The sequence below is a fragment of the Callithrix jacchus genome, chromosome 2 (assembly GCF_049354715.1).
Source record: "Callithrix jacchus isolate 240 chromosome 2, calJac240_pri, whole genome shotgun sequence".
Classification (NCBI taxonomy): domain Eukaryota; kingdom Metazoa; phylum Chordata; class Mammalia; order Primates; family Cebidae; genus Callithrix; species Callithrix jacchus.
Genome location: NC_133503.1, coordinates 39,304,889 through 39,330,455, shown reverse-complemented (window position 1 = coordinate 39,330,455; position 25,567 = coordinate 39,304,889). Strand labels below are relative to the sequence as shown.

General features: G+C 33.8%; 1 protein-coding gene across 22 annotated transcripts in view; it reads right to left on the bottom strand.

Annotated features, from left to right (window-relative positions):
* The window catches only part of LOC100398424 (protocadherin alpha-C2), a 211,453-nt gene that overhangs the window by 60,296 nt on the left and 125,590 nt on the right, over nucleotides 1–25,567 (bottom strand). The window lies entirely within an intron of this gene.

Below are 25,567 nucleotides of genomic sequence, written 5' to 3'. Positions count from 1 at the left end.
TTTCTAAATTACCCAGTCTCAGGTATTTTTATAGCAGTGTGAGAACAGACTAATACAGAAAATTGATACCGAGAGTAGGGCATTGCTACAAAGATCCTGAAAATGTGAAAGTGACTTTGAAACTGGGTAACAGGCACAGGTTGGAATCGTGTAGAGGGCTCAGAAGAAGACAGAAAGATGAGGGAGAGCTTGGAACTTCCTAGAGACTATTTGAATGTCTGTGACCAAAGTGCTGATACTGAAATAGAAAAAGAAGTTCAGGCTGAGGAGGTCTCAGATGGAGATGAGGGACTTATTGGGAACCGGAGCAAAGGTCACTTTCCCTATCCTTTAGCAAAGAGTCTGGCTGTATTGTGCCTCTGCTGTAGGGATCTGTGGAACTTTGAACTTGAGAGTGACCTTTAGAGAGTTAGGGTATAGGGCAGAAGAAATTTCTTTTCTTTTTTTTTTTTGAGATAGAGTTTCACTCTTCTTGCCCAGGCTGGAGTCCAGTGGGGCAACCTTGGCTCACTGCAACCTCTGCCTCCCAGATTCAAGAGATTCTCATGCCTCAGCCTCCCAAAAAACTGGGATTACAGGTGCCAGCCACCATACCTGGCTAATTTGTTGTATTTTTAGTAGAGATGGGGTTTCACCATGTTGACCAGGCTGGTCTTGAACTCCTGACCTCAGTTGATCCACCTCTGGCAGAAGAAATTTCTAAGCAGCAATGTGTTCAAGATGTGGCATGACTACTTCTAACAGCCTATGCTCATATGTGTGAGCAAAGAAATGACCTAAAATCAGAACTTAAAGGAGAAGCAGAGCATAGAAGTTTGGAAAATTTGCATCCTGGCCATGTGGTAGAAAAGAAAAGCTCTTTTCAGAGGAGGAATCCAAGTAGGCTGGAAAAATCTGCATAAGTAAAAAGGAGTCAAGTGCTGATACCCAAGACAATGGAAAAAAGGCCTCCCAGCCATTTCAGAGACCTTTGCATCAGCCCCTTGAATCTCAGGCCTAGGAAGAAAGAATGGTTTGGTGGGCCAGGCCAAGGGCCCTGCCACCCTGCACAGCCTCACGGCACTGCTCCCTGCATCCCAGATGCTCCAGCTCCAGCCATAGCTAAAAGGGACCCAGGTATACCTCAAGCCACGGCTTCAGAGGGTGCAAGCTGTAAGCCTTGGTGGCTTCCACATGGTGTCAAGTCTATGGGTACACAGAATGCAAGAGTTAAGCCTTGGGCACCTCTATCTAGATTTCAGAGGATGTATGGAAAAGCCTGAATGTCGAGGCAGAGCCTGCTGCAGGAGTGGAGCCGTCATAGAGAACCTCTACTAAGGCAGTGCTGAGAGGAAATATGGGGTTGGAGTCCCCACACCGAGTCCCCACCAGGGCATTGCCTAGTGGAGCTATGAGAAGAGGGCCACCACTCTCAAGACTCCAAAATGGGAATCCATCAGCAGCCAGCACCCTGTGAATAAAAAAGCCACAGGCACTCAACACCAGCCCATGAGAGCAGCTGCAGGGGCTGAACTCCACAAAGCCACAGGAGTGAAGCTTCCCAAGGCCTTGGGTTTGGACGTGCATGGGGTCTGTAGCCCTTTCTTTTGGCTGATTTCTCCCTTTTGGAACAGGAATATGTACCCAGTGCCTGTACTTCCACTGTATATTGGGAGTAACTAATTTTTTATTTTACAGGTTCATAGGTGGAAGAGACTTTTGACTTAATGCTGGAATGAGTTAAGACTTTGAGGGACTGTTGGGAAGGGAAGATTGTATTTTGCAATGTAAGAACATCATGAGATTTTGGGGGGCGAGGGGCAGGGGCAGTGGCAGACTGACATGGTTTGGATCTGTTTCCCCGCTCAAAGCTCATGTCACGTTGTAATCCCCAATTTTGGAGGCAGGGCCTGGTGCGAGGTGATTAGATCATGGGGCAGGTTTCTTCCTTGGTGGTATTCGCATAACGGTGAGAGAGATCTCTTGAGATCTGGGTGTTTAAAAGTGTGTAGCAATTGCCCCCTCCCTTGCTCCTGCTCCAGCCATGTAAGATGAGCCTGCTTCCTCTTTGCCTTCTGCCGTAATTCTTGAGGGCTTCCCAGAAGCCAAGCAGATGGCCAGCATCATGCTTCCTACAGCCTGCAGAACTGTGAGCCAATTAAATTTCTTTTCTTTATAAGTTACCCAGTCTTGAGTATTTCTTTATAGCAGTGCAAGAAAGGACTAATACAAACAGAATGATGAATCTTAAAAATAAGATATTAATAATATCAGAATATAATCAAAATTACCTAATATGAAATACCAGAAAAATGTGAAGCATTCTTAAAGGTAAAGATCATCAAGAATCCAAACCTGAGATGACACAGATGTGGGAATTAGCAGACAAGGACTTTAAAGTAGCTACTATAGTTATATTCAATAAGATAAAGGAGGCCGGGCACGATGGCTCACACCTGTTATTCCAGCACATTGGGAGGCCAAAGCAGGCGGATCACAAAGTCAGGAGTTTGGGACCAGCCTGACCAAAATGGTGAAACCCTGTCTCTACTAAAAATACAAAAATTAGCTGGGCGTGGTGGTGCATGCCTGTAGTTCCAGCTACTTGGGAGGCTGAGACAGGAGAATTGCTTGAACTTGGGAGGCAGAGGTTGCACTGAGACAAGATCATACCTCTGCACTCCAGCCTGGGTGACAGAGTGAGAGTTTGTCTCAAAAACAATAATAATAATAAGATAAAGGAAAACATGCTGGTGAGAAATGAAAATAAAGGAAATCTTATCAGAAAAAAGCAAAATATAAAAGAGCCAATGGAAATTTTAGCAATAGAAATATAATCTCTGAAAATAAAACTCACTGCCTGAACTTAGTCAAAAAATGGAGATAAAAGAGGCAAAAGTCAATGAATCTGAAAACAGATCAATAGAAATGATCCAATCTGCAGAAAAGAAAAAGCACTGAAATAAAATAGAGTCTCAGAGACCTATGGAACAACATAGAATATACAAGAATATAAAAGAAATGTATTGTCTAAAAGCACCAAACTTTAACCCTACTATGATAAAACCACACAATATTTTTAAAGTACCATATGTATACAATTGGAGTACAGAAAGAATAGAGAGAAATTAGGATTAAAAAATTTAAGGATATAAAGAACAAAAATTTGTCAAATTTGGTTAACAATATACATTTACATGTTTGATAAACTCAGCCAACCTGAAACAGGATAAAAATAAAGAAAAGCATAAATGAGCACATCATAGTCAAACTTCTAAGCCAAAGATAAGTAGAAGATCTAAAATAAGTGTCCCCCAGCCATGCAAGAGCAACAAAAACAATCATATTGTACACAAGAAATAATGACTTAAATAACCATATATTTCTCATCAGAAACTATGGGCATTAGATGACAGTAGAGTAATATTTTTTTAATGTGGAAGAAAATAAAATCTGTCAAAACCCCAGAATTCTATATCATTCAAAATGCAAGATAAATAGATCTTCAGTTAAAGGAAAACTAAGATGAATCACTGCAGCATATATGCATTACAAAAAGTGCTAAATGAAATTTTTCAGGTTGAAGGAAAAAGACGTTATGGAGAAACTCAGCTCTTTAGGAACAAAATTAAGGCATTGGAAATGGTAAATTACTAGGTAAACAGAATTGACTATTTTTTCCTTCTTAATTCTCTAAAGTACATAATGACTGCCTAAACAAAAATTACAACTGTGTCTTGTGAGGTTTGCATTGTATGAGACTTAACACAAATGAAAACTATAGCATAAGCAATGGTATAGGAAGAACTAAACAGTCTTGTATGGTTGTAACTTTTCTATATTTTATAAAGGTGGCACATTATTAACTCTAAGTGGACTGAGCAAAGTTAAGTATGTATGCTGTAATCCTTATAGCAACCACTAAAAATGCAAATTTAAAAAATCTAAAAATAGGTATATCTAAAAATTAAAAGGGATTCTGAGGAATACCCAAATAATTTAAAAGACATTAGATCAGAGGGACAGAAGAACAAAATCAGAGGGGACAAATAGAAAGCAAATAATATATCAAAGGGCACAAATCTAAACATATCAATTATTACAGTAATGTGAATGGGCTAAAACACTTCAATTAAAAGACAGATATTATCAAAATGGGTAAAACAGCAAGATCCAACAATATGCTTCTACAAGGGCATATTTTAAAGCAACAAAAAGCAAAATAAATAAAAAAGGAATGTGCCATGAAAACAGAAAGCATGAGACTAGAATGGCCACGTTAATATCACACAAAAGCTACTTAAAGAAAAAAGTATAACCAGCAACAAAGAGATATTTTACACTGATAAAAGGCTCAGTAATCAGGAAATTATAATAAATAAACATATACATATAATATTTATATATAAATAAATATACAATTAGATATATTTATATATAAATAAATATATAAATGTGTGTACCTAATAACAGGGCCTCGAATTATATGAAGCAAAAATGGATACAAAGAGATAAACACAATGATGACAGATGATTTTCAACACTGCTTTCTGAGCAATTGATAGAAAAACCAGACAAAAAAGTAAAGACACAGAAAATCTGGATAACAATAATATATATTTATAAATAATTACACCCAACAATTACAGAATACACATTATTTTCAACTGCACTTTATACGTTCATCAAGACAGACTGTGGCTGGGCCACAAAACAAGTCTAAACAGATTATAAAAGACTGAGGTCATGCAGAGTATATTCTCTGACCAAAAGAAAATTAGATTAGAAATCAAAAGCAACAAGATAGCTAGTAAAACCAAAAATATTTGTAAACTTGAACACACTCCTAGGTAATGAATGGATGAAAGGATAAATCATAATGGAAATTAGAACATACTTTTAAATGAATAAAAATGAAAACATCACATATAAAAATTTGTAAAATGCAAATGAAGCAGTTTATGCTAATAAATTTGTGGCTTTAATTTTTTATATTAGAAGAAATGTCTAAAATCAGTTACCTAAGAATCCACTTAAAATCTAAAAGAGAGCAAAGTAAACCCAAAGTCATATAAGAAGGTAAATAATACAGACAAAAGCAGAAATAATGAAATAGAAAACAGACAAACAATAGAAAACATATCAACAAAGGCAAAAGCTGGCAAAAAATCAACAAAATTGATACATTCTTAGCTAGAGTCACCAAGAAAAAAAGAGGATCCTCAAAAAAAAAAAAGAAAAAGAAAAGGAAAAAGAGGATAGAACACAAATCACCAAAATCAAAAATGAAAGAGATGTTATCACTACAGATTACAAAGATATTAAAAGATGAGAGAATATTATTAACAACTTTGTGCCAACAAATATGGTAAATTGAATGAAATTGACAAATCATTTAAAAAATACAACTTAACAAAATTGACAGAGCATGAAAAAATATAAATAATATTTTCATTTTTAATAGAAAGTCTATGAAAGAAATTGAATTTATTATTAGAAACTTTCCCTAAAAGAAAACCCCTGGCACAGAATGTTTCACTTAAGGAAGAAATAACACCAATATTACACAGCTTTTCAGAAAATAGAGGAAGGAACACCTCCTAAGTCATTTTGTTAGGTTAGAAATACTAAAACCTAATTAAAACATTACACCCCAAGAAGAAAAGATATTCTTTACAAAATTATTTTCAGATATTCTACATAAACACAGATGTAAAAATATTTACCAAAATATTAACAAATTAAATCTAACTACGTTTGAAAAGATAATACATCATGACTAAGTGGGATTTACCCTAAGAATGCAAGGTTTTTTCCAACATTCAAAAATCAATTAGTGTAATCCAACATATTAGTCAAATAAAGGAAAATCATATGCTCATTTCAATATATTAAAAAGCATTTGACAAAATTAAACAATGTATCATGATAAACCCTGAGCAAACTAGAAAGAAAAGGGTACTTCTTCAACTTAATGACGCATTTGTGAAAAACCTATGACTAGCAGATACTTAATAGTAAAATTTGGAACACTTTTCTCCTAAGATCAGGGATAAGGCAAGAATGTCTGCTCTCACCACTTCCATTTATATTGTACTGGAAGTCCTAGCCATTGTAATGGCAAAATAAATAAACAAATACAAATATTGGAAAGGAAGAAATAGTCTCTATTTGCAAATTTAAAATCTGTTTAAAATCCATTTACAATAGAATTTTTTAAACCATAAAATACAGAATAGTGTTACAAAAAACTTTCAAATACATAAAACTACAGAGCATGCTGAAAGAATTATTTAAAGACCCAAGTAAATGGAGGTATATATGTTAATACGATCTGATGTCTCAATATTGTTAACATACCAAATCTCCCCTAAATTGATAGATATTTTAAATACATTTCTAATAAAAATCCCAGTGGAATTCTTTGTCGACATTGAAAAGTAGATTCTAAAATTTATATGAAACTTTAAATGACCTAAAATAGCCAAAGCCATTTTTACAAGTAGAACAAGGTTGGAGGATTTCACAGCTGATTTTCAAACTTACAAAGCTACAATATCAAGACAATCTACTTTTAGTGAAAGGATAAACATATAGATCAAAGAAATGAAATAGAGTCCAGAATGAAGCCCACATACTGATGGTCAACTGATTTTTTACAAAGATGTCAAGATAATGCAATAAAAAGAGCAAGTCCTTTCAACAAATGGTATATTGGATTATCTTGCTTGTTTTTCCTGTCATAAATAACAGGATTTTCTTGTTTTTTTAAGGCTATATAGTATGCCATGAATATATACCATATTTTCTCCCCCCTGGAAGTAACTATACATTTTATTACTTTTATTATTCTAATTGACACATACTTGTACATATTTATGGGCTACAATCTGATGTTTCTATATATATATATATACATTGCATAATGATCAAATCAGGGTAATTAGCATATCCATTACCTGAAACATTTATCATTTATTTGAAATTAGAACACTCAAAATCCTCTCTTCTATAATAGTTTTTTTGAAATATACATTATTCTTAACTATAGTCGCTCTACTGTGCAATAGAACACCAAACTTACTTTTCCTAATTGTAACTTTGTACCCATTGACCAACCTCTCCCCAACCACTTTTCCTTACTCCTGCCCTACCCATGTTTGGTAATCACTGTTGCACTCTCTGCTTCTATGACATCAGCCTTTCTACATTCCACATGAATGATATCATGCAATATTTGTCTTTCTGTGTCTGGCTTATTCCACTAAACATGATGTTCTTCAGATTCATCCATGTTGTCACAAATGACAGAATTTCATTCTTTCTAATGGCTAAATAGTATTCCATTGTATATATAGTTTATATATTCTTTATTCATCCACTATGGACACTTAGATTGATTCTGTTTCTTAACTATTATGAATAATGCTGCAATGAACATGAGAGTGCAGATAGGTCTTTGACATACTGATTTCATTTCCTTTGGATATATACCCAGTAGTGGGATTGCTGGATAGTTGTTTTATTCTTAATTTTTTGAGTAAGCTCCATATTGTTTTCTATGATGACTGTACTAATTTACATTCCTACCAACAGTGTGCAAAAGTTCCCTTTTCTCCACATCCTCTCCAATACTTGCTATCCTTCCTCTTTCAATAATGGCCATTCTACCAGGTGTGAGGTGATATCTCATTGGGGTTTTAATTTGCATTTTTTCTGATGATTCATGACACTGGGCATTTTTTAGTATACCTGTTGGTCATTTGTATGCCTTCTTTTGAGAAATGTCTATTCACCTTCTTTGCCCATTTTTTAAATTATTTGTTTTTTTACTATTGAGTTGTTTGAGATCCTTATATATTTAGTATGTTAACTCCTTATCAGATGCATGGTTTGCAAATATTTTCTCCCATTCTTTGGATTGGCCCTTAACTCTTGTTTCCTTTGCTATGCAGGAGTTTTTTAGTTTGATGCAATCCATTTGTATATTTTTGCTTTTATTGCCTGTGCTTTCAGGGTCATATAAAAAAAATCATTGCTCAAATCAGTGTTATGGATCTTTCCCCCTGTATTTTTGTTTATTAGTTTTACAATTTTAAGTCTTCTGTTTAAGTCTTTAATCTATTTTGAGCTGACTTTTGTATACAGTGTGAAATAAGGATCTAGTTTCATTTTTCTGCATCTGGATATCCAATTGTCCCAACACCATTTATTGAAGAGACTGTCCTTTTTCCATTGCATATTCTTGATACTTTAGTTGCAAATCAGTAGACGGTGACTGTAGATTTATTTCTGGGCACTCTATTTTGCTCCATTGGTCTACATGTCTGTTTTTTATGCCAGTACCATGCTGTTTTGATTATTCTAGCTTTGAAGTATATTTTGAAGCCAGGTAATATGATGTCTTCAGCTTTATTCTTTGTTTGTATGTTTTGTTTTGTTTATTTATTTATTTTGCTCAATATTTGCTTTGAGTATTTGGGGTATTTTGTGGTTCCATGCAAACTTTAGGAAAGTACTTTACATTTCTGTTAAAAAAATCATTAAAATTTTGATAGGAATTACACTGAATTTGTATATTGTTTTGGATAATATGGACATTTTAAACAGTATTAATCTTTACAAGCTATCAACATGGAATATATTTCCATTTATTTGTGTCTTCTTCAATTTCTTTTATCAATATTTTCAATGTTCAGATCTTTCATCCTCTTGGTTAAGTTTATTCCTAAGTATTTTAATTTTCTCATAGCTATTGTAAATAGCATTGTTTTGTTGATTTCTTTTTCAGATAGTTCAATATTATTCAGAAATTCTATTGATTTTTGTATGTTAATTTTTTATCTTTTGTTTATTAGTTCTAACAGCGTTTTGGTGGAGTCTTTAGGATTTTCTTTATATGAGGCCAAAGATAATTATGAGTAAAAAAAAATTCATGATCCACAACTATTACAGAAGTAGACCCACCAGAGAGGTTAAGACAATACTCTTAATCACAACCATCTAAAGAAGAATAAACCGATGTAAAGAGATGTTTCTGGAATTATAGGAACTGTACAGTGGAGTAGATGGTTAAGAGAAGTAAGGATGGTTCTAATATCTCATTTTACAATTATGAGGCAAAGATCACTGTGGAGCCACGACAGACTTGTAAAGTACAAAAATAGGAGGAATAAACCCAGCATTTTTTGCATGTAAATGCCCAGACTTACTAAGGTGTTCCAAGGCAAAATAACCTGATAATTACTGTTATTAATAGGATATGCAGAACATATAAATAAGGGGTATAGACTCCCAGTCCACACTTGCTTAGCATACTACACTGCTATAGAATATTACTCTATCCAGAAAAATTCTGAAGTAATCTCTACCGTAAGTAGCAAGGAAAACTGTGATCTCCGAAAACTTCATGAAATATGTTCATTGCCACCACTTAAGAAGCCTCAGTCCAGGCACAGTGGCTCACACCTGTAATGCCAGCACTTTGGGAGGCCAAGGCAGGTAGATCACTTGAGATCAGGAGTTCAAGACCAGCCTGGATAACACAGTGAGACTCCATCTTCACAAAAAAAATTAAAAATTATCCAGGTGTGGTGGCACATGCTTGTATTCCCAGCTACTCAGGAGGCTGAGGAAGGAGGATGGCTTGAGCCTGGGAGGTTGAGGCTGCAGTGAGCAGTGATCACACCACTGCACTCTAGCCTGGGAAACAGTGTAAAACCCTGTTTAAAACAAGACAAAACAAAACAAACAAACAAAAACCCAGCTTTGACCCTTTAATTTTCAGCTGTCCTAATCTTCAACCTCTACTTCTCTAGCACCGTTTTCCCATGGGATATAAACTTACTCAGCCCTCCTTGATCTTTAACAAGAAACCTTTCTGTATCCCAATGTGGTTTTCCATATTTTGAGGATAACTGCTTTTGGGGGATACTAAATAGTTCTGTCTCTGCTTTCTTAACTCCTTTAACTCTTTAACTCACTGCTTCTCCTATAACCACACTTCTGAAACTGCTGACACTAAAGCTCATGACATCATAGTGACCAGTCCAATGAACACTTTAGAGACTTGTTACTTGACTTCTGTGACATCATACAACTTCAATCAACTGATTTTCTTCAAACTTTCCTCCTTTGCTTTGCATAAAGGACCACTTTCTATTCTTTTCCCTACATCCCTTACTGCTTCTCAGACTGTAGAGTTTCATTCTCTCAGACCTTTAAATGTGTTCCCCAATATTTTGACCTTGTCCCTTTTTTCACACTTTAGACATTGTTCATGGATAGCTTTATCCATAATCCAGCTTTAATGATTATCTTTATGCAGATGAATCAAAATCTATATTTAGAATTCAGCTCCACTCAGATCAACAAATTCAACTATTGTCTATGTCTATTTACATGACATTTTGCATACTGAACTCAACGTTTCCATGAACCTTGATAGCATCTGTTTATTATTTCACTGTATATCCCACATTTAGCAACTAAGCCCTATCAACTATATCATTTATATAATGTTAAAGCCCTTGCCTCTCGTGTGAATTCAAATATCCATAATTTCTTACCTGTATATTTTAGTAATCTCTCATTTCCTCTACTCTGGTCCTGTCCAATGGATACTACACAATATTGCTAATAATGTCTTCTCAAAATTTAATTTTTTTTCTTTTCCTTTTCTTTTTTTTTTTTTTTTTTTTTGAGACAGAGTCTTACTCTGTTGCCCAGGCTGGAATGCAGTGGCATGATCTCGGCTCACTGCAGCCTCCACCTCCCTGGTTCAAATGATTCTCCTGCCTCAGCCTCTGGAATATCTGGGGCTACAGACGCCCAACCCCACGCCCAGCTAATTTTTATATTTTTTAGTAGAGACAGGGTTTCACCATGTTGGCCGGGCTGGTCTCGAACTTCTGACCTCAAATGATTCACCCACTTTGGCCTCACAGTCGTGAGCCACCACGCCCAGCCCCCAAATTTAATTCTGATAACAGAATGTCTACACTTTAAACTCTTCAAATCTTTTTCAGTTTTTTTCTTCATGCTTATTCTTAGAGATAAATTTTAGAAAAAAGTTGTCATATCAAAGTAAAATCATCTTACTGAAATTTTTATTGACACAGAGCCAAATTCAACTAGTTTGTGGAAAATATGCCTTTGTAATATTCTACCTAAAAATACATTGTGCCATTCCATTTATGCAAGATTTTTAAATATTTTTCAACAAAATTTCATACTTTTACTTCATATTTCTCATTGCAGTTATTCCTGAAAATTTTGTGTTTATTGCTTTTTTAATGAAATCTCTTTTGTCATTTTATTTTTTACAATTGACAAATAGAAACACTATAATTACATGTGACATTCTATATGGGAAGGTTTTTCTGCCTCAATCCCCCTACCCCCTACCATACTTAGTTGCTTCCCCTCTGAGTTTCCTAGATAGCATGTATTTATTTCCATTGTAGCTTGAATTTGATTATATTATAACTGATAGTTCACTTGTTTATTGTTAGATATCTTTTTTTTTTTAAACAGAGTCTCACTCTGTCGCCCAGGCTGGAGTGCAGTGGTGCAATCTCCACTAACTGCAACCTCCACCTGCCCCTGGTTCAAGGGATTCTTGTGCCTCAACCTCCCAAGTAGCTGGGAGCCACCGCACCCAGCCTTGGATATCTTTTAATGATATGGATATCTTATTTGCCTAAACATTTTAAAAATCTTATGCTCAAAAATGTATTTTAAATAAAATGTCTAGAATAGAGAAATAAGGAAACTGTTTTATGTCAAGTAGAGGCACAGATACCACCTTTAATAAAATTTGATTAGGTAAATGTTTTAGGTGAATGCATGTGCTCTCTTGGCTCAATTACTAAACATTTCATAATAGATCAAGTTTATGAATTATTTTTCCCAAAATTAATAATAAGAGATATAAACCCCCTATCAAGGTTTAGGAAAAGTAAAGATACTATTGTTTACAAAACAAAAGCAATTCAAATATTTTAAAATATACATAAAAGCATTTCAACTTTACTTAGATGCTAGTCGCTGGTGATAGAACTCTATGATAGAAAATATCAGGTAATGGCAGCCTAAATTATTTACAGCAGCCATCCTACTGAAATCAACTAAATATTCTTGGATAAAATATTAAAACAATTATCTTAAAAGCACTGAATATCTGATAAGATAATGGGGAACTGCTAGGACAAATGGTGAAGGAAACCTAAGCCCAGAGAGGTAAGCAGAATATTGAACTTGACATAAACTTGGACATAAATTGTAGGAAGACAGAAATTAAGAAGCAGGATGTCCTCAAGATGAGGAGTCTTATGGGATCTCTAAACTACATTAAGCTGGAACCCCAAAGGACTAATCTTTCCAAGTCATGGTATGTGAAAACTAAACCCACCTACCCTCAGCCCAGAAAACTGCTGGGTAATTTGACTTGGCACCAAAAAGGCCAGAAGGAAAATAGGAAAGGAAAATTTATTACTATAAACTTGTAGCTAGACACTAGATATCTTGCATATTTTTAGCTGATAATAGGTAGTCTAAGTAGCCAAGGACCTTCAAGTCTTGAACTTGATTTAAAGTGGTTTATAAGCAGTAGTATTCATGCACTGGAAGGTGTATAAAAATCTAACATGAAGAATGGCACATCCATCCAAGATCTCAGGATATCTTAACAAATATTATTTTCAGGATCAGGACCATCACAAGTCAAATAAAAGTTGGCAGACATAAAAATATGGAGGTGTCCAGCTGAAACAGCACACAGCAGATATACACTTGCAGACTTCAGACGCTGGAATTATCAGATGAAGATTTACTATATTTACATAAATAAATGACAAGCTTAGAATATTTGCAGGAGCCAGACATAGAAGCTCATGCCTGAAATCTCAACACTTTGGGAGCTAAGGCAGTAGAATGACTTTTGCCCAGAAATTCAAGATTGCAGTGAGCTATGATCATACCTGAGTGATAGAACAAGCCCTTGTCTTGAAAAACAAAATGCAGGGAACAGAAATCTACAAAAACATTATGGCGGACTTGAACAATAATAAGTATAATTTTTAGAATGAAAAATACAATAACCAAAATTAACAACTCAAGGAATATGTTTAATAGCATATTGGACACATGAGAAGACAAAATTAGTAAAATTGGAAGAAAGATAATACATTACTGATAAAGCAGCACAATGAGACAACAGTGGAACTTAGAAGATAATAAGGAGGTAACTTTAATACACAAAAAGGAAATAAATGCCAATCTTGAATTTTACACTGAAGGAAAAATATCCATCAAGAATGACATTTCAGACAAAAAAACTATAATAATTTATCACCAGCAGAAAGAGGTAAATAATAAATAATGCTAAAAGTTTCAACTTAGCAGAAATATATCACATATTTAAATTTGGTTAAGCATCTAATAAAATAAAATAGCCTTAAAACATATGACATGCACACAAAAACAGATTTACAAGAAAAAAACAAACAAATCCATCCAAAAGTGGGTGAAGGACATGAACAGACACTTTTCAAAAGAAGACATATATGAGGCCAAGAAACATGAAAAAATGCTCATCATCCCTGGTCATCAGAGAAATGCAAATCAAAACTACATTGAGATACCATCTCATGCCAGTTAGAATGGCGATCATCAAAAAATCTGGAGACAACAGATGCTGGAGAAGATGTGGAGAAATAGGAACACTTTTACACTGTTGGTGGTAGTGTAAATTAGTTCAACCATTGTGGAAGACAGTGTGGCAATTCCTCAAGGATCTAGAAATAGAAATTCCATTTGACCCAGCAATCCCATTACTGGGTATATATCCAAAGGATTATAAATTGTTTTCTTATAAAGACATATGCACACATATGTTCACTGTGGCACGGTTTACAATAGCAAAGACCTGGAACCAACCCAAATGCCCATTGATGATCGACTGGACAAGGAAAATGTGGCACATATACACCATGGAATACTATGCAGTCATAAAAAATGATGAGTTCATGTCCTTTGTAGGGACATGGATAAATCTGGAAACCATCATTCTCAGCAAACTGACATAAGAACAGAAAATCAAACACTGCATGTTCTCACTCATAGGTGGGTGTTGAACAATGAGAACTCACGGATGCAGGGAGGGGAGCATCACACACTGGGGTCTGTTGTGTGGGACTAAGGGAGGGACAACGAGGGGTAAGGAGGTTGGGGAGGAGTAACATGGGGAGAAATGCCAGATATAGGTGACGGAGAGATGAAGGCAGCAAATCGCATTGCCATGTATGTACCTGTGCAACAATCCTGCAAGATCTACACATGTACCCCAGAACCTAAAGTACAATAAAAAAATATATATTAAAAAAGATGCTTATCCATTACTGAAATACAGATCAAAGCCACAGTGGGATACCATTTTACATCCATTACGATGATTATTGTAAAACAAAACAGAACAGAAAATATCAAATATTCGTGAAGATGTAGAAAAATCCTAACCCCTGTGCATTACTGATGGAAATGTAGAATGATGCAGCTGCTATAGAAAATAGTATGGCAGTTCCTCAGAAAATTAAATATACAATTACTACATGATCCAGCAATTCCACTTCTAGGTATATACCCAAAAGACTTGAAAGCAGGACTTGAAGAGAGATATGGGTATAGCTATGTTCATAGCAGCATTCATCACAACAGCCAAAAGGCAGAACAACTCAAATGTCTATTGAGGAATAAATAGACAAACAAAATGTATATATATATATATATATTTAAATATTATTCCTTTTAAAAAGGAAGGAAATTATGACAAATGCTACATGGATGAACCTTGAAAATATTATGTTAAGTGAAATAAGCCAGATGCAAAAGGACAAATATTATATGATTCCACTTATAGAGGTTCCTAGGATAGTCAAATTAGTAGATATAAAGTAGAATAGTGATTACCAGGACTTGGGGGAGGGAGAAATGGTGACTTCTTGTTGAACAGATACAGAGTTTCCGTTTGGGCCGATAAAAAATTCTAGAGATTGACATTGGTGATGGTTGTACAACAATGTAACTATACTTAAGGTAACTAAACTGTACACTTAAAATAGTTCAAATGGTAATTTTATATTATATATGTTTTACCACAATAAAAATATGTCTTATAAGCACACAAAAAAACATATCACACACAAAAAATTGACAAAATCCAAGAAGAAACAATTCACTATTCATAGTGGAACACTTTAACATAATTTTCTCAGTAACTGATAAAATAATCAAACAAAAAGAATAAAAAAGAATGCAGAATATTTGAATGACACAACTAGCAAAGCTGACTTAATGGACATGTATAGAACACAAGAAGCAATGTCAGAATACTGCTTTTTCTTGAACGTGAAGAACATTTACAGAAATTGACCATTCACACCCTGAAATACTCTATAATAACAATGAATGATATACAGCTACACACAACAATATAAATGTATCTCACAAATGATAATGTTCAGCAACACACACACACACATACAGTTGGTTATTCCTATCCATACAGTTTTTGGTATCCTTATTGATTTTTTTTAAATTTCCTTGTTTTATCCATTTCTGAGCAAAGTTATGTTAAAATTTTCCATTTAACCAAACTAATACAACAAGAAATAGAGGCTCTTTACAATTCTATAAATATTAATATATAGACATTGAATTTATAATTAAAAATATTTTCATGAAAAGAATTCTAGGCCTATAAGTTTCACTCTTAATTCTTCAAATGTTTATAGAAGAAAAAATACTGTTTTACACAAACTTGCTAGGATCTGAATGTCTGTGTCCCCTTCTCCTTTGCAATCATAAGTTGAAATGATAACCCCTAAGATTATGATATTAGGAGGTAGGGCTTTTGGGGAGATGGTTAGATCATGAGGGCTTTGCCCTCATGAATGAGATTAGTGGTCTCATAAAAGAGGCTCCAGAGAGCTACCTTGCTCCTTCCACAAGGTGAAGACATCTCAAGAAGGTGACATTCTGTTTTATGAACCAAGGAGTGGGCCATTGCCAGACACAAATTTGCCAGGGCCTTGATCATCAACTTCCCAGCTTCCAGAATTGTGAAAAATAAAATTCTCTTGTTTTTAAGCTACCCAGTTTATGGTATTTTGTTATAGCAGCCCAAATGGAGTAAGACAAACTCTTCTGAATAAGGAAAAGAAAAGTAACACTTCTCAGCTTACCATATAAGTCCAGGATAGCCTTGATGCCAAACTCCAACAAGAGCATTAAAAAAAAAAAAAAAGTTAAAACCCAATTGTGTATGCATGTGTGTGTGTGTCGGGGGAAGCTTTTTAACTTTTATTTTAAGTTCAGGGGTACACGTGCAAGTTTGTTATAACGCAAACTCATGTCACAGAGGTTTGCAGTACAGATTATTTCATCTTCCAGGTACTAAGCCTAGTACCCAATAACTACGTTTTTTAAAATACCTATTTTTTCTGTAGAAACAGATTTCTATCATAAACATATATTTAAAAAATTGTAAACAAAATGTTAGAAAACTAAGTCCAAAAATATAAAGAAGGATAATAAATCACAAGCAACCTGGGTTTATTCCAAGAATGCAAGATTGATTTATCATTAACAAATCAGCAATATAGTACATGGTATTAATAAAATAAAAGGATAAAAACCCATGTTATCAGTTCAATAACAGAAAATAATGATAAATTCAATACCTACTCCTGATTTTTAAAAAACATAGTAAATTAGAAAATGAAGGGAACTTAATAAATTTGATAAAGGATTTATGCAAACAAGCCCAATCAAACAATGCATTTTGTATTAAACATTTTAAAACTTCCTCTCTGAGACCAGGAATAAGACAAGACTATTCATTAATGTTACTTCTATTCAATATTATACTGAATTTCATAGACAATGCCAGAAAGCAAGAAAACTGTATGATCAGGAAGTTTTCTTGTTCATTTGTGGGTTTTTTTTTGTTTGTTTGTTTCTGTTTTTGTTTATTTTGAGACGGAGTCTCACTCTGTTGCCAGGCTGGAATGCAGTGGTGTGATCTCACTACAACCTCTGCCTACCAGGTTCAGGCGATTATCCTGCCTCAGCCTCCTGAGTAGCTGGGACTACAGGCACCCTCCACCACGCCAGGCTAATTTTTTTTTGTATTTTTAGTAGAGACAGGGTTTCACTGTGTTAGCCAGGATGGTCTCGATCTCCTGACCTCATGTGCCACCTGCCCCAACTTCCCAAAGTACTGGGATTATAGGCATGAGCCACCGTGCCCAGCCCGATTAGAAAGTTTTTAAAAGACCAAGCATGGTGTATTCCTGTAATCCCAGCACTTTGGGAGGCTGACATGGGAGGATAGCTTGAGCCCAGGAGTTGGAGACTAGCCTGGGCAATGTAGTGAGACTCTATCTTTATTTATTTATTTTTTTTCAAAAAAGAAAGAAAGTAAAAAATACAATCATGAAACTAACATTATTTGGAGATAGCACAACAGTATATGTAGAATACCTAAAATATAAAAATGATATTTTACAATTTAGCAAGAATATTGGACCCAAAGCTAACATAAAATCAGTATTATTTCTACATGCTTGCAACAAAAGTCAATTATAAAATTGGCCTTTTTTTTTTTTTTTTTGAGATAGAGTATCACTCTGTCGCCAAGGCTGGAGTGCAGTAGCACGATCCCGGCTCACTGCAACCTCTGCCTCTCAGGTTCAAGTGATTCTCCTGCCTCAGCCTCCTTAGTACAGGCATGTGCCAACATGCCCAGCTAATTTTTGTATTATAAAATTAAACTTTAAAAATACCATTTAAACTAGCATTAAAATATCAGCCATCTAGTAAAGGTTGTTCAGTACCTCTACATACACACACTCACACAAACACACATAAACATTAAGATAAAATAATAAAATAAATGGAAGAATATATCTTGTTAATGGGTTGTCTGTCTCAATATTGTCAATATATTAGCAAGCCTCATGTTTTTATAGGTTAAATAAAGAGCAAAATAAAATATTTTCAATATACTCCATATTTTCTACAGATTCAATATAGTACCAATTAAAATCAGAGCAGGGTTTTTTTGTTTTTTGGGTTTTTTTTTTTTTAGAGAAACTGAGAAGCTGAAGCTACAATTTATATAGAAATGCAAAGGGCCTAAAATAGCTAAGTTAATTTTGAAGCAGAAGAACAAAGTGAGAGAACTTACACAATTATACATCAATACAGATGAAAGCTACTATATTTAATACAGAATGGAATTGGCACAAGAATAGACAAATTGACCAATGAAACAGAATAGAAAGTCCAGAAACAGAACAACTATATAAAGTCATGTAGTTTATGACAAAGGTAGCACTGCACAGTGAGAAAAGGACCATCTTTTTATTCAATAGTGCTGTGTATGTAAACAATCTAACTAGATTTACACATGGAAAATATAAATCTTGACTTCTACATTACACTATAGTCAAAAACAATTTCAGGTGATTTAAGATCTAAATGCTCAAGCTAAAACAAGAAAGCTCCTGGAGCTACAGCAACCACTAAACAGATGTGTTTATTTAAGCTTAAATTAATTACAATTAGTAACATTAAAAATTTAGTAGCCCATTTTCACTGGCCACGTTTTAAGTGCTTGGTAGCCACATGTCCCACATATGCAGATAGAGAAAATTTACATGTCAGAAAGTTCTATTGGGTAGCAGTGTTATAGAAGAAAACACAGGAATATATCTTCATGATCTTGAAGCAGGATATGTTTTCTTTAAAAGGATAGAAAGAATTCTAAATTAAAAAGACAATGTTGTCTGGGCGTGGTGGCTCAGCCCTCTAATCCCAGCACTTTGGGAGGCCAAGGCAGGTAGATCATGTAAGGTCAGGAGCTCAAGGCCAGCCTGGTCAACATGGCAAAACCCTGTCTCTACTAAAAATACAAAAATTAGCCAGATGTGGTGACAGGTGCCTGTAATCCCAGCTACTCAGGAGGCTGAAGTGGGAGAATTGCTTGAACCCAGGAGGCAGAGGTTGCAGTGAGCCAAGATAGTACCACTTTACTCCAGCCAGGACAACAGAGTGAGACTGTCTCAAAAAAAAAAAAAAAAAGACAATATTGATAAATTGGAGCTCATTAATTGCTAATCAAAAATACCATTAAGAATTATGGAATATGTCTACATACTATACTTCTATGAAGTAACCTCAAGTTTATATTTTTAAGTGAAAAAAAAGTAAGGAAGAATGTGTATTGTATGGAATGGTAGATACTAGACTTTTCTAATATATTTTGTTTTATCAGTTTATTTTGGAGCCATATAAATATTTCACATAATTATAAAAAAAAATTAATATTTAAAAAGCAAGTCCTAAATTTGAAAGCAACTTGAAACAAAGCCAGCTCTGTATCTAGTTGGTGGCTTAACTACACAGAGAGGAACTTTTCCAAGATACTTTAAAACACAATAATTTGACTGTACATGCCTACTGGACATTTATAAGGATGTGCCTTATAAGTGAAAAGAAAGGCAAAAATTTAAACTGTTACAGTATTATATTGTTCCTATAGTGCTGAAATTGTTTTCTAAGACCATTGTTTGAGTCCCTTGGGATAACAAATGAGTAATTCTCTTGAGGTCAATGAAAACTGGGATTTGAGGTACGGGAGAAACACAAATATAAGATTAATGAAGTTAAGTAAAAACCTCGGAGTGCTGAACTTGAATCTGATTAGTATAAACATGTGATGTATTTTATCTTTTAAAAAGTGGAAAGCTCAGTAACTGAAAACACCTAGAAACACCAACTGACCCAGCAGCAATAAACACACCTATCGTTCAGATTATATCTCTAAATATCAGCTTTCACTAAAAATAATTGATAGGTATTTCAATAATGCTGATTCAAGGTCTGGGAAAGGAAAGTACAAGATAATCTGGACATCTTGTCAAACCAGAAAGCAAGGAAGCACTCAAAAGACTACTAAGATTCACGTGAAAAGGACTCAGGGTGTTATCACTGGGGAAAAGTGGGTGATGAGCACATGAGATATCTCTGTACTAGTTTTGCAACTTTATGTGAATCTATAATTATTCCAAAATAAAAGGTTTAAAACAAGATATACAAACATACTCACAAAGACTCAGGAGCAAAGCTCAACAGTTCCCAACTTACCAAAGTTAGCATAATGTGATCATTAAAAAGATAATAATTGCCATGGATTGAGCCACATCAAATATGTTTAAGTCAATGAGTTCATAATGACACCTAAAAAAAGTCATTGGTCCTTTTAGTAAGAAGGTCAGGAATCAATTTATAGTTTTGACTACTGCCAAACAAAGGGAAAGAATCAAATATTTATCCTGACTTTCCTATGTGAACTGTACCTCAGGGTAATCAAATAGTTGAAGACCCATTACAGAAATGTTATGATTAATTTAAAAAAGAAGAAGAAGAAATGATAGAATTAGAACAGGGGGTTCTCAAAGTGTGGTCTATGAACACTTTGGGTGTCCATGAGGTGAAAATAATTTTCAAAACAATGTTAAACATTATTTGCATTTTTCACTATATTTACACTTGCATTGATAACGCAAAGGCATTGGTGGGTAAAGCTGGGCACCATGGAAGGAGTCAAGGCAGTGGCTCCACACTGTATTGGTATCATTACATTAATGATTGGACATTTGCAGGAAGAAAAATACCAGTAAGAATGTCCTGGACAAAGCACTGATTATTATTAATTTGTTAAATCTCCACCATCAAGTTCAAATCTTTTAAATATTTTGTGTGAGGAAACAGAAATGAAAAGTATGTTTAAAGTACTCCTGTTGCACACTAAAGTATAAACATATAAGGAAGGAAATAAATTAATAAAATAGAAAAAGTATTAAAATAGAAAGCAAATATACAAGAATGAGAACCCAAAACACCAAAAGTTAGCCTTGGAAAAATAATATCATTAATAAACTACTTCCAAGTCTAGTCAAGAAAAATGAGAGCTGACAATAACACCAGGATTGAAAAGGGAAACATCACTACAGATCCTGCAGATGTGAAAAAAGTCACAACAGGACATTATAAACAACTTTATGCCAAAATATCCAAAAGTACATATAAAACTAACATATCTCTGAAAAAAGTAAAATGTATAGAAATGAAATAAGAGCAATAAAAATACAAAGAAATTTGATCTTAATTAAATTTTCCCACAAAGAAAACTTTAAGTACAGTGAGCTTCACTAGTGAATTTCACCAAATATTTAAGAAAGCTGTATCACCAATCTCAGCAAACATGTCCAGGGAAAAGAAAAAAAAAATGTGAGAGAGACAGAGAGACAGAATTTCCAACTTGTTTAACAGGGCCAGCCTAACCTCGATATCAGATCTTATTAGTGTTTGGTAACACTAATAAGGAAAGAAAAAGACAAATCAACCTTAAAACCCAATATTAAGACTTCTTAATTGGTTGTTTTTATTTTATATAAACATTATTTTGCGTCTAAACAAAACAGCTGCAGTTTTTGCTCAACAGTTCTAAGGAATAACCATAATGTGTCTGAATTCAGAGTACGTTTTGAAGGTATGTCATAGGAGTGCCCCTGTGAACACAGAATATCTGTAGATGGTAACCAAATGGCTCTAGGAACAGCCAAGGATTTTGGGATGGGTTAGAAATAAAGTGTTTATCTTTCTCTACAGCACAGGAGAATATGAGATTGCATATTTATTTCTAGATTCCAAAACAAGTTCTAGATGAATATATAACCTTTTGTGTTTATAGTCCTTTCTTTTTCATAAATGCAGTACAAAAGAGACATGTAATTTATTTATATCCTGAACCACTATCTTACTCCATCAATTAAAACTGGGAAAAAAGTGAGTGGCTACCTTTATTATTTAGCTTTGTTTCTTAAGAACAACCCTTACCAACAAATTCCTTACTTCCCATAATACTTTAGTCAGGATCCTGGACTGTAATCCATATTCATTTGAAGTTCTGCCAAATGTTAATATTTCTGATATTCATATGGCATGCATTTATATGAGCATTGTAAAAACCTTTCAGCAATTTAGTCCACCTTCATTCTAACCTAGCTAAGTGAATTTAGTTGTTGAAATATTGTTTCCCTCTAACAGAAAATACTGAAGACAACAAAAGTCAGTAAGTTATTAACATTATGAGACATGTCGTCAATACTTTCCAACTTATATGTTTCCAAGGCATTGCTTTTGCCTTATATCCACTCAAATTATAATGGTCCTTTTTATTTCCTTTTTATTGATTTGAGAGTCTCTATTATACAATAGTGTTGGGTTATCTATATGAATTTTTTAAATTTGAATTTCACATGTCATACAAACTTCCTTAGTTTCATCATTCTAAAGTTTTTTAAAGTGTGGTTATCAGCATCAAAGTCAAAATAGATATACCAAACATCCAGTTAACCTATGGAAAAGTCTACCTGTGGAATGTATGTTAAATAAAGCACCCTGAATGCCATAAACAGTCTACCACTGCTAACAAATGACATTGCAAAGAAGAAATATCCTATTTCCTATGCCCCCTGGCAAAAAAGAAGATGCTTTAATTCCAGAAGAACAATACACTAATATAACATTGGTATGTTCAAAGTATGTGTAACTTTCATGTGGAAATTTAATAAGGTCAGTTATACATTAAGTGTTTCATGCATTTTTGTTGCATTAATATATTTATACCTTTAAAAATTGCCAATGTAATCAATGTTTAATAAGTAGAAATGTATATCTCAGAAGTACCATCTTAGATACCATTCTAAAAAAATTTAAATTGTCCATCAAAAATATTAACAGAGAAAAATGGACATGAGGTACACACTGTCTAATTGTTAAACGATCAATGAATCAATTTTGTTTATATCTTCAATATTATCAATTGAAAACATAAAGATAAAAACCATGTTTTCCTGAATTTCTTAAACTGATAATTTTTAGTATTATACACTATGTTAATAGATACTGTAAACTTACTGTAAACTAAAATGAAAGAACTTAGAATTTGAACCAAATATAAACACACATGCATTATAAGACTCTATAAGACTCACACATTATAATCATTATTAAATGTCATATTTTTCAAATGATTTGAAATAAAATAAAAGTAATAAATATTTTATTTCTAGAATTCTGTTGTTATTAAGGCATTCAGGATACTATGACAAAAATTCCTTTCTCAAGAATTAAGATCAGATCAATATGTAATTGAAAGGAAGAAGTAAATAACAAATGCCTTTGTGAATTACAAATACCCCATATTTATAAAGTTATTTTATTCATGTTTTATGAATTATACTCCATTTATTTATAAGGAAATATTCAGCCCACAAAAATAGTTAGCAGACCAATGAGCTACCTAAAAAGCAAAATATCAACAATGATGGAAAAAGATTGTTCAACCTGTATGAATGGAATGGTACAATATTCCTGAACATTTGAACAGTAGATCTCTATTATTTTGTTGATCATTTACATAAGTTTAAAAATGTGGTGGAAAGGGGCTTTTTTCCTCCGTTATTTCCTACTTTTTCCTTTTAAATAGCTAATTTTCCTTCTAACTTCTAGATTCATCGGCCTTCCTATCACTTAAATTTCCTTTCTAGTCTAGCGAAAATGTATTTCTAAAAAAAATTCCTCACTCCCAAACTTTATAGCCATTACTGATATTCTCATCTTTTTTTTGTTACAGAAAGCAATTAAATAAAAGAAATAAATAGTGAAGTTTCTTGGTAGGAAAAGTGTTTACATATGAAGCGCTCTGATACCTGAAATTTAGCATTATAGTGCACCAATTTCCTTCCCTTAAATTGATTGAGATTCTATTAAATAGTATCCACTGCAAATGTCACAATGTAATGATGTGCATATCTATTAATTCCTTTGTCACCTATAGAACTGGACTCATACTTAGTCCCAGACATGGCATTGAAGATTTTCATGCTAGCTCCAGAACCAGAAAATTCCTCTGTTATTAGTGTATGTCATGAGGAAGAAAACAATCATTGAAACAATACATTTGAAAGTGACCTTGAAACTGCTAACTACATATACACATCTAAAGTAGAAAAGTAAGTTAAAGGTTTTCCCTCTATGCTGAACAGTGTTACCATCTAATTCATATATGTACATATTTATTCATTCAGTCAGCATTTACTGAGCATATCTCATATGCTGGATTCTATTATATCATGAAAATATTAAGTACACAAAATTATAACATAGGTAAATTTATTTTATTTATAGTTAACATCATTACTTAAGAAAGACTAGCTTACAAGCCACTTATCTTCTTATTTCCTAGAATAGGAAAACAAGGAATGCTTCATTTTCCTTCCTTAATTTCTACATATCTTCTCTTGTGTCTAGTATTTCTATGAGAAGTCAAAAAATAATAATGTAGAATTGCTTAAAAATGTTGTCCTAATTCCACTCAAGAAATTTGAGGGCCAGCTGCAGTGGCTTATGCCTGTAATCCCAGCACTTTGGGAGGGCTTGGTGGGAGGATCACTTGAGGCCAGGAGTTTGAGACCAGCCTGGGCAACATAGTGAGATCCTCGTCTCAAAAAAAAAAGTTTTGAAATGCCAAGGGCCACAAACAGATAAATTGAAGTATTTGAAATACTTAAGTTTTATTAGATACATTTCTCCCAAATATAATATTTATTTATTTGTTAAGTGTATCTGTCCTCCATAATAAATTAAATCCAAGTTGAATGGACTTTGGATGGTAAGTGCACCTTTGAACACACATATGTTTCCGACACAAAAATTACTCATCTTTCCTCTTTGTAAAATATTATCAATAAAAACACAAAAGAAAAGTTTGCCAAGTCCTGTATCCAACAATACGATTTTCTATCAGTATAAATAGATGTCATGAACAGCCTTATAATTTCTGTGTACTTACAAAACACTGCTATGGAGCTATTAGCTATGTTTTAGGGTGTCATTCCCAAAGAAGCTACCTTCACCAAAATGGTATTCATGAAAAGTATAGGCTAGAGAATATGCTGTATTTTATTAAATAGTATATCATATTCAACATCCAACTAAAATGCTGTCTCTATCACAAAGCCTTCTCTGACTCTTTCCTCTCCACTCAAATGTTTCCTCATGTTCTCTTTCTCCCTTCATTTAATCCCCATTGCAATTTATTTTTACATCTTATGTGGTTATTTTCATCTTTTAATAAAGAATTGCAACAATTTAAGTAAATGTCTCACCTTCCATGATATTATGTCCATTTTATGCAGACTCTTACATATGTCTCATTCTTTAAATATTAGAGTGCCTTAAAAATCTATTGCTTATAAAATATCTTGGTATTTTATTGTGAATTTTAGACCTTTATGCCATATTACTTTCATTGTTCTTAAATAGGTTTTAATTTTTTACCCTTGTTTCTCAAAACCAAACTATACGCCCCTTGAGGCCTAGGGCAATCTTCTAATACTTCTATATTCCCAGATTTCTTAGCACAGGAAGTGCTAAGAAGGAGTGTTTAATTCAATTG